The sequence below is a fragment of the Nicotiana tabacum genome, chromosome 3, assembly GCF_000715075.1.
Source record: "Nicotiana tabacum cultivar K326 chromosome 3, ASM71507v2, whole genome shotgun sequence".
NCBI classification, from domain to species: domain Eukaryota; kingdom Viridiplantae; phylum Streptophyta; class Magnoliopsida; order Solanales; family Solanaceae; genus Nicotiana; species Nicotiana tabacum.
Window position 1 is genome coordinate 41726865 of NC_134082.1, and position 11058 is coordinate 41737922.

At 38.0% G+C, this 11058-nt stretch overlaps 1 long non-coding RNA gene across 1 annotated transcript; it reads right to left on the bottom strand.

Annotated features, from left to right (window-relative positions):
- Positions 1-2195: 2195 nt before the first annotated feature.
- On the bottom strand, positions 2196-6351 carry LOC142174777 (uncharacterized). Its single transcript, XR_012703832.1, has 2 exons — positions 5529-6351; positions 2196-3553 (listed from the first exon to the last, which is right to left on the bottom strand). It is a non-coding gene; the product is annotated as an uncharacterized LOC142174777 (long non-coding RNA).
- Positions 6352-11058: the final 4707 nt, after the last annotated feature.

Here is an 11058-nt window from a genome sequence, read left to right on the forward strand (position 1 = left end):
CATATAGATATCCTGCCTATAGGTTCTTTCTGAATCTTGTATATGCATTCCTCATTAGGCAAACATGTTTAGAGGTCTTAAATAATCAACCACAATTAGATATCATGTTCATAGGCTTTAAATGAAATTTAGCATCTAGATGGCATGCCTATAGGATTTCTGCATTTTTTACCATGTTTACAAAAGTGCCCAAAATCGACAACACATAGAAAGCATGCCTATAGGAATTTTAATCGAATCTGAACCACTTCACTCGCTTATAAGTCTAAAACTAGTAACAGTGACGCATGATCTTTTGCTAAAGCTCACCTTTCTTTAATAACAGACGGTTTTTTCTTAAATCAGTATGTATTCATGTTTACTTCATTGTTTTTGGAATCAGTAGATATCATGCCTATAGGGTCTTCATCTAACACTTAGGCAAACCATAGGGTGATAGTTTATAAACTGAATCAGATTTTATATGCTACAACCAGCAGGCAGGCCTGATTCGGGCTTCTTATCTGAACTATGTAATAAATCAGTCTGCCTCAACCTTATAAGTTTTAATCAGACCCTAAACAATACATGCAAGTCATACTACATTATGTGCTTTTTTTGGTTTAAAAAAGGTCCGTTTGAGCCCTTTTATTTGTTCATATGCTTCCCCAAACTTGCTATATGTGTTTTTTTTGTCGCCTTAGTGTTTTACATTTTGAAACCACAAATAAGCCCAATACCTCCTCCCTTAAGGATTAGTAGTCCCAAGTGCCTTTGGGGCTAAAAGGATTGGAGCGAGTAATAGCATGCAATAAGTAAACGAGACCATTCCGCACTTTAATACTTTAACGGGGTGGGAAAGGGTAGATATGGATATGATGACCATGCGATAATATCACGTGTAGCCCCTCATTGAGGAGTGATTACCGGATGTTATGTGGAGTGATCCATATTATTAATAAACCTAGGACCCCCTTCCCTTTGTATTCTTTGTTTCTTTTAAATCTTTTTTTAAACCATTTCTTTTAAGAAAACCAACTCTTTTAAGTTCCTTTTTCTTACTTTTGTTTATTTGTAACCATTACGTGAAAATTCCCTCTTATTTGAAGCCTTTATTTGCCTATGTGTTATTTGCACTTAAGTCACAACAATAGTTTGGCCGGGAACCACACTAGTGGATCCTGAGGGGTGCCTAACACCTTCCCTTTGGGATAATTTCAAGCCCTTACCCAATCTCTGGTTACTCAAAAGAAACCCCTCCTAGTGTCCTAATGGACTTTAATCATTAGGTGACGACTCTTCAATTCAAAACCCAATTCCCGAAAGGGAACGAGTTGTCTCCCAAATGTCATAAACCCGATTTCATGAGAAAAAGGGGGCGCAACACCGATGGCTAATGCCACACCTCCTTTTTTTACCTACACCCCTGGGAAGGGTGTATAAAGGGAGTTTTTTTCCAACTTAAACTGAAAATCGAAACGGGATTATTTTTATTTAAAATTCAGAGTCGCCACTTGGGATAATTTATGGTGTTACAAATTACCGATTCAAATCCCGAATCGAGGAAAAGATTGACTCTGTATTACAGTCCGCGAACCAGAAATCCGAGTAAGGAATTCTGTTAACCCGGGAGAAGGTGTTAGGCATTCCCGAGTTCCGTGGTTCTAGCACGGTCGCTCAACTATTATATTCGGCTTAATTATCTGATTTTAAACAATTATGAACCTATGTGCAAATTTTAGTTTTAATCGCTTTTATTTATTTTTTAAAGAAAATTGCAACGTTATTAAAACACGTCTCGAACCACGTCACATAAATGCACCCGTGGTTTTTGACATATTTTAACATCGTTGAGATTTGGATTTGGGTCACATAAATGTGCACCCGAATTTTAGCAATTACAAATCACAACTACGTCACGGGAACTGTACCCGTAGCCATGATAATCATTATTAATCGCGCCTAAAGCAACTAGCGCTATGGGAACTAACTAAATTTGCTCAGATTATATTGATAAAGGAAACAAATTTTACAATACCAAGTCTTTAAGACCCAAATGCATTACTGTTACCATTAATTATCATAAGAATGATCAAATTGGAATTCAAGTTTCAAAGTCAACCAAGAAACTAAGATATACACAAGCATGCAGAAAGTCACCAATTACACCAATTAAAGTAACAAAAGGCACCAAATTCGAATGATAAAATTCTCACTTGAAACATGGTTAACGTGGCAGCATTTTCATTAAAATTCAACAAGTAATTCTCACAAAAAACTAGAAATTCGACCGGCAACCTGAGCTTGAGCAGAGAACGCAGCAGAACCTCGTCGGCAACTCGAACTAAATGGAAATCTGGAATGCAAAGAAGCTTGAACGCCAAAACAGAGGCTGAAAAGCGAACGTAACGTTGGAAACTCAACTTTACAATACTGTTTCGAAGCTCGGACAATCAGACACAAACTCAAACAGAAAACGTTGCAACGCTGGAACCTCGCCGGAATCTCGAACTATCTGGCACTAAGATCTCGACTACTTGGGCACTAAGATCTTCATCTCTTGGAACTATCTGGCATCTCCCCAGCTGCCTCAAAACCCGATATGGAGCATAAGGCTGGATACTCCTGAGTCCCATCAAGAGGAAATGACGCCCGGTGGCTGGCATGTATATGACCTCATCCACAGACAGCCATCCAAATGTCCACTCTATTTGGTTTGCAGTGATGGAACGGAGGCGCACTTCCCACTATGTGACCCCTTCCGGCTGGCTGATCCCGTTAACCTTTGTGTAAAATTCTTCTACGCATGTTTTTTCTGTCGATCTATAGCTCATACATTGAGGACAATGGCATAAGTGTTCGATTACCCACACCTGTAACAACACGTTGTACCCCTCAAAAAATTCTCCTCTAGCTTTACAGGCTGTGAGAGCGCGGAAGATTTCAGCTACTATCATGGGTGCGAGGGTGCTGTTGGCCTGAGTAAGAAAAGTGCTGACAACTCCGGCTATTCGTATGTCAATATTCCCATCTTTTCTAGGAAACACCAAAAGTCCCAAGAAGACCACCATAAATGCGAAACACGTGTGTTCTTCCCACTTTAGGCGGTTTCCTTTGCTGCAGATTTTATTTTCCAGCTTGTTGAACCTTCCTACATGACCATATCTGTTATATATAAACTGCAAAGTACAAAAACCAGCTGGCAAGTCTGGGTTTTGGACCCCTGCTTATTTTCAAAAAGTCTAAGAACCTGTGGACGACTACGACCCTTGGAGCAATCAGGTACTGGTATCTCAGGGGAACTTTGGGATTCCTAATACATCCGGCTATTTCTTCCAAAGTTGGGGTAAGTTCAAAATCTGAGAAATGAAATACGTTGTGGGCTGGGTCCCAAAATGTAACCAACACCTTTATGATGTCCCCCCTAAGATTAATTTTCAATAACCCGGTAAGGCCTCCCAAGTATTGATTGATCGTGTCTTGTCCCGATTTACCAAAATCATCCCACCACATATGCAACTCCAAAGGGATTTTGTTCACGACTGCTATTGGCAAATTCTGACTTGTGCTCATTCTGCACATTTATTAGGGTGGTTAAGCAAAAATCACGATTCAATTCACTCAAAACAAATTGATACTTTTTCATTTAAAAATAAAATTCGATTTTGCAAATATGGCCTTTCAGCACCTCAGAGTCGAAGATTTTAAGGCTGTGTTGGCTAACCGGTGAAAATCTTGAAAAAATAAGCACAGGTGGCTGTTCTTGCAAAAACACCCTTCCGGCGCCCTTTTAGGGACATTCGGCTATTTTTGATAAGAATGGAATCACCCTAATTATTTGCAAACAAAAGTAAAATATTTGTTGTTTTGGGTTATTTTTGCATAAAGGAAGTTGGACCCGATGGGAGTTGCCTACGTATCCCACATCCGGTGGGAATCAAACTGGCGTAGTTCGGGCAAATTTGTCAAAATAAAACCAACTATATTTCCTTTCTAAAACATAAAAAATTTCTCTCTTTTTTTCTTTTCTTTGAAAACTACAAAAATTCTCTCTTTTTTTATAATATTTTGGCGGAGTTTCGGTATGTTTGAGACATTGGTTTTTCAAAAAGACACTTATCCCTCTCAACCATCTCATTAACCCTTCTATTTTTTCCTTATAAGGCGGTCAACATGCAAATCCGAAGCAAATGAATGCACAAGTAGCAAATAAAATGCATCATCATGGTCTTTACATTTCGGGTACACCTGTCCTAGACAGACCCAACCCCTGTGTTGAGTCTCCAAAGTCAAAATGCACATAATGCAAACAAACGTTCCTACTAGGGACCCGGCATGAGGCTGAGTTATTCTAGGTTCAAGACCTGGGTATATGTTCTAGACTGTATACCCGAGCAGTCAACTCGAGTCGAGGAGGGGGCTACGTACCGGGAACCAAAAGGCCATCCGGCTTAGTAACTTGTCTGAGCCTCTTTCTTATTTCAAGGTATGACACTAATAGAATAGGGAGTCTCGACCAGCGAGCACATCCCCGAATATGAGAAGAGAAGGGTTTCATAACAGTTTATATACAGTTCAGATAATATCAAAGCGGTAAAAGCATCACTTAGCACATTAGGCCCAAACATGTGACAAAATCAGATAATAGATAAAACCAAATACAACAATTCATCTAAGCTCAAATTCTGAACCCTGAACCAAAGATTCTGGGTTCGGTCCCCAGCAGAGTCGTCAGAGCTATCACACCTCTTTTTTTTACCTACACCCCCGAGTAGGGTGTATAAAGGGAGTTTTTTTCCAACTTAAAGTGACAATCGAAACGGGATTATTTTTATTTAAAATTCAGAGTCGCCACTTGGGATAATTTATGGTGTCCCAAGTCACCGGTTCAAATCCCGAATAGAGGAAAATATTGACTCTGTATTACAGTCCGCGAACCAGAAATCCGAGTAAGGAATTCTGTTAACCCGGGAGAAGGTGTTTGGCATTCCCGAGTTCCGTGGTTCTAGCACGGTCGCTCAACTATTATATTCGGCTTAATTATCTGATTTTAAACAATTATGAACCTATGTGCAAATTTTAGTTTTAACCGCTTTTTTTAATTTTTTAAAGAAAATTGCAACATTATTAAAACATATCTCGAACCACGTCACATAAATGCACCCGTGGTTTTTGACATATTTTAACATCGTTGAGATTTGGATTTGGGTCACAAAAATGTGCACCCGAATTTTAGCAATTACAAATCACAACTACGTCACGTGAACCGTACTCGTAGCCATGATAATCATTATTAATTGCGCCTAAAGCAACTAGCGCAATAGGAACTAACTGAATTTGCTCAGATTATATTGATAAAGGAAACAAATTTTACAATACCAAGTCTTTAAGACCCAAATTCATTACTGTTACCATTAATTATCATAAAAATGATCAAATTGGAATTCCAAGTTTCAAAGTCAACCAAGAAACTAAGATATACACCGGAATGTAGAAAGTCACCAATTAACGTAACAAAAGGCATCAAATTCGAATGATAAAATTCTCACCTGTAACGTGGTTAATGTGGCATCGTTTTCATTAAAATTCAACCAGCAATTCTCACAAAAAACCAGAAATTCGACCGACAACCTGAGCTTGAGCAGAGAACGCAGCGGAACCTCGTCGGCAACTCGAACTAAATGGAAATCTGGAATGAAAAGAAGCTTGAACGCCAAACAGAGGCTGAAAAGCAAACGTAACGTTGGAAACTCAGCTTTACAATACTGTTTCGAAGCTCGGAAAATCAGACACGAACTCGAACAGAAAATGTTACAACGCCGGAACCTCGCCGGCGACCTACGAATGTGCTGTAACAGGACTCTATCTCAACAGGAACGTTACACCAAATGGAACGACAAACTTGAAAGTCAGTCGTCAAACTCAAACGAACTCTCCACGAGCTTTAAACAAACTCCATTGACGAAACAAACTTCCGTCGCCAATTTCTGGCCATTTCCGGTGGTGATGGAGTTCAGTCGATGAAGAACAAGACTTAGGACTTTGATAGGTTTTAAAATCGGAAAATGGATATGGTTGCTTATTTTTTAGAGCTTCTTTGTTAAGCTCCTTGCTCAAGGCTTCTTAGGTCTGTGTTCTCTCCATCGGGAAAGAGAGATGAGAGCTCGTTTTTGTTTAAGGTTTTTCGGTTCCTTTTCTGGGTGAGTGTGTGTTGGTTTTGTTTTCTGAAGATGATGCATGTGGCTCGTTCTCTGTTCAAAACGCTGAAGAAAATGAACAGGCAAGGGAGGGTTGGAGAAGACGATTCGGGGGGGGGGGGGGGGAGGGGTCGTTCCTTGCGCAGCTTTTTCAGTTTTTTTGTTGTCCTTCCCCTTTCAGATTTTCGTTATCTTCTTCTTATATTGTAGAGTCTTGGTCTAGATAGTTGTAGGGTTTTAGGTTAAGGGGTATGAGCCTAGGAATTATGAGCTTGTAAATTATGGGCTATGTCCAAAATTAGGCATAAAAATGGGTTGCTCGAGCCCAAGTTCTATCCTTTCCCCGCGAACAAAACTAAAAATATGATCTCAATTATTAATTAGCCCTAGGTGTTAACATAAGACTGACCTTTAAAATAAATTATCTTTTTTTTGTTGGTATTTTTCAGTATTAAAATTGACTACAAAACATTAATGGAATAATTTTTGTAATTTTCATTTTTCTTGTAGTAAAATAAAGTAAAAGATTCAAAATTAATTAAAATAGTTATATTAGGCCTAAATTAAATATTTACGCACTAAAATATGAAAAATCTTGGGGTGGGTCAAAAATCACATGTCTACAGCTACCAGCTGATAAACCTTTTCACCCACTGAGAGTGATAGGAGAGGGTAGTGCAGTCAAAAGCAAGAAAAGGAAAGTCACCACCATGACTGCTGGTTCAGAGTCATCTTCACAGGCAGTTGCACCTGAGCGAACATTCGGGGTGCTAAACTCCGAGCTTGCATCTATTCGGGAGTTAGTGTCACAGCTTCCGAGTGGGCCTTCATCCTCCCAGCCTAGGCCCTTATACTTCTCTAGGGACAAAATGAAGAGTTACTTAGATGCACAGTTGAGTCAGAAAGATTCTCAAGAGAAGATGGCAGCATCAGTGACCAGACTTGAGGCAGCCTACGGCACTTTGGCCAAAGCACATGCAGATCTCCAGTCAGACTTCGAGAAGGAGAAGAAGAAGAAGAACAATAAGAAGAGCAAATTCATGATAAAAATGTGGAGAGGCATAAAGGCCATATTCAAATGGGGAAACCCAGGCAAGAAGATACCAATGGCGGAGAAAGATGATAGCGAGGAGTATTCCTTTATGACAGAAGTTGTTGGTGATGGTGATGATGATGATGAGACTGATGCTGATGAGGCCACAAGTTTAGAACACCATTGATCAGTCGTCTTCCCACAGTCTGCTAGTCTGATGTAGACCTCAAGGAGACCCTCAAACTATTTATGCTTTATTTTTGATATTGTGCAGTGAGGACACTGCAATGTTTTTATTTGGGGGTGGCTGTACGAGTATACTGTATTCATGTTATGATATTGTGTGCCCTTGTCGGGCTTATTTTATTGCTATGGATATTGTGTGCCCTTGCTGGGCTTATTACTGTGCTATTATGGATATTGTGTACCCTTGCCGGGCTATTTTGTGTAGCAGGTGCTCTTGCTGAGCTTGGTGTGATTAATCTATTGTTATCTTTCTTTCGTTATTTATTTTCTTTAGTAGCTTGTTGTTATTAATTTAGTCACTTTTATTTTAGTATCCTTTTTAGTAGTGTTGTTTTCTTTTATTTTTATTTCCTTAAGTAATATTTCCTTGGGTTTTCTTCATGGTACGGTTCTTTCCCAAGGAACATTTTTGAAGTGAATCGGGTGAGTTTTCCCTATTATAGATGGCGTGACAACTTTCTTAGAGGAATTAGTCTTATTTTGCTGGGAGAAGACTTTTGGATTATTTGGTACTAATAAAAGTAAACTATTGTATGTGAAATGTGAATTAAGAATACTCCTCTGAATTTTGGTTTTGAACTAAAACAAGTAAGTTTCATGGTGAAGAATAATTTTTGTGATAAAGTTTTGGCTATTTTAGTGACTCTTTGCCCACTAGTTTGAATAATATTGCTCTAGATGATATTATTAGAAAATGAAATTGATCCATCTTGATTAATTCATGTGCCATGTGTGTTAGTGTTTGTACAAATAAATCTTGTGTTTACTTCTATCATCTAGAACTTGCCCGGTTGGTCTTTCAACGCTAATGATAGTATGTTTGGTTGGAGGGATGATCTTAGGCATTCTTTGTTTTATTTGCAAAACCGCTTTAGCCTTTCAAGCCTATCATTGCATAAATAATATCACTAGTACCCTATTTGGGCCTTTAACCTTTTTTTGGCCACCTCACTACAAACTTTTTCCCTTTTGTAAAATAATTCCTCTTTTGAACCCGTCCCTCCTTGAATATTGAGAATGAGCAAAAAGCCTAAGTTGGGGGTGTGGTGTCAAAGTGGAAATTGGTAAGGTTGTACATTGAGTGTAGGAACATATACCTCAAAGTGTTCTTATTAAATTATTCAAGCTCCAAAACAAAAAATGTGCATATAAAAAAGAGAAATATTTGTATGTATATTAATATGGAGACTTGAAGAAAATTTGAGAGGTATTTAAGGTGGTTCTATGTTGGTAACTAGATGCCAATTAGGCTATGTGGTTTGAAAAGAAACAAAGTGCAAAAAGAAAGACAAATATGAGTAGTGTTCAAGGAGGGTGAAGTCCCTTATATCCAAATACTTATCCGATCCTTCCCTAAACCTACATTACAAGCTTAAAATGTCCTTATGGGACCTCCAACCGAACATTCTTGAATAGGTGATGAATTAAAATAAGGGCAAGCTTATGGTATGAGATGTTGTAACACTTGAAATTCTTTGTGCGAGTGTGTTTTTGTAAATTTCTCCCATATGTTGTATTGCAAATATAGTGATTTTAGGACTTTCTTTCTTGTGAGGGCACATAAATTAGGAAGGATTAGTGAAATTGAGTAAGTTGAGCATATGTAGTGGACTAGTGCTTTTGAGTCACTTCTTGAGGCTTATTCTTGTCACTTGAGTATTTTTGAAACTCCCTTGCACATTATTGAAGTTGTTTTTAAATGAAGGAGTCATTCGGGAAAGATACACATACTTGAGCCTAATTATTAGTACCAACCAAAACCCTAAGTATGGTGCTTAATTGGAGAATGTGATTTGTAAATAATAGCAATACCACTTGTGTTTTAAATGGTAAATCCTCATTGAAGTGTTGATTTTGATTTTCTTGAGGACAAGTAAAAGCTTTAAGTTGGGGGTGTTGATGAGTGGTGATTATACCACTCAATCTAGTCTCTTTTCCTTAGCTTTTATGTCCTTTAACTATAACATGAGGTCGTTTATGGTGTGTATTGTTAGATTTTCAGGTAAATGGTGCTATGAAGTGATTTGAATTGAATTGAAGTGGAATTGAGCAAAAGAGGGTGAACATAATGCAAAAACTCTCCTGTGATTCCGCATCTGCGGAAGAATGGTCGCAGAAGCGACCCCATTTCTGCGTGAGAAGACCCGCTTCTATGGTGGAGTCTGAGCTTTGAAGAAATCGCATCTGCTAGTCATTTTCCACTTCTGCTATAGCGCATCTGCGCTTTTGGAGTCCGCATATGCGGTGTCAAGCATATTTCAACATTTCGCTTCTGTGATAAGGTATCCGCATCTGTAGAACCGCATCTGCGATAATTCATCTGTAGATGCGGTCAACGAGCATCAAACCTAGGCAAATTAGGCATTTCACATTTTCTCCTTCCCAAACCATTTTTATACTCGTCCAAGCAAATCTTTAGGAGATCTTTTTGGCTTATTTCCATTTCCATCGACTAGAGAAGAACAAGTCTTGAAGCTAGGATTTGCACACACTTGGGTTTTTAAGATTTCAAGCTTGTGGTTAAGGATTGCTTACCCATTTATGTTTATTTCTTCATTTCCTTGCTTTTTATTGTATATCTAAGTGTGTAGTATTTAATTCCAACACTTGAATCTTGTTGGAAATATTCATGTTTAAAGTGTAGATTAAATACCTTGTTGTGCTTATGTATTGAATGATTTTTATCCTTTTATGAAGTGAGTTATTGTTTCTTTAATTATTCTTGTTCTTTAATATTTCTAAATGGATTAGCTAACCCTAGGACTCGCCCATTAACTTCAAATTAATTTTGGAAAAGATAATTTGGGGTTGGGAAAGATTAATTAATAAGAACTTGAGGCTTTAACCCTCAATTTATAGATTCTACCTAGGGATAGGATTGAACTACTTGTATCCATTCCGGTGTGCTTAATCTCTTAATTGTTTTAGGGATAATTCAATTAGGAAGTCTTGTTAGTCTTTGGAAGAAGCTAATTGAGAATTATTATCTGCGGCTAATTAATATAAACTCTCTCATATTTGTAAATCATGAAATACATTGAATCATTACATGAGTGTAATTCCTGATGCATCCTTACTTGTTGCCATTGATCATTTTACTTGCTTTCTAGGTTAGTTTACATTTCCGCATTTAGATATAAAACATTTTCAAAACCAATTCTAAGTGTTTGGCATTGCGTGATAAGTGATAATTCTCTTACATTCCTAATCACCTATATATTGTTCTCTATGGGATTCGACCCCGACTCATAGTTGGGTAAATTATATTGCATGCGACCGTGTCCATTTACTTTTTAGTAGTGGATTTGGACGTCATCACTGAGAAGGCACGAAAGGAAATCTATGGTACTAGTAATTTAAAGGAACATTGCGAGTAGTATAAATAGATATTTGTAAGTCGCAAGCTAAAGTATGGTAGAGCGACAAGGTATTAGGTAGATAGGAGTAAGGTTAAGAAAATGTGAGCGAGAAGGTGACACGAATAGGTAAGGCATCAATATTAAGCCTATCAAAACAAGAGAGCTAATGGTTTTCGTAAGTTACAGAAAGCTCATTATAGCAAGAATGAACTAAAAGGAGTTTAAAACTAGGAGCATTTAGAAG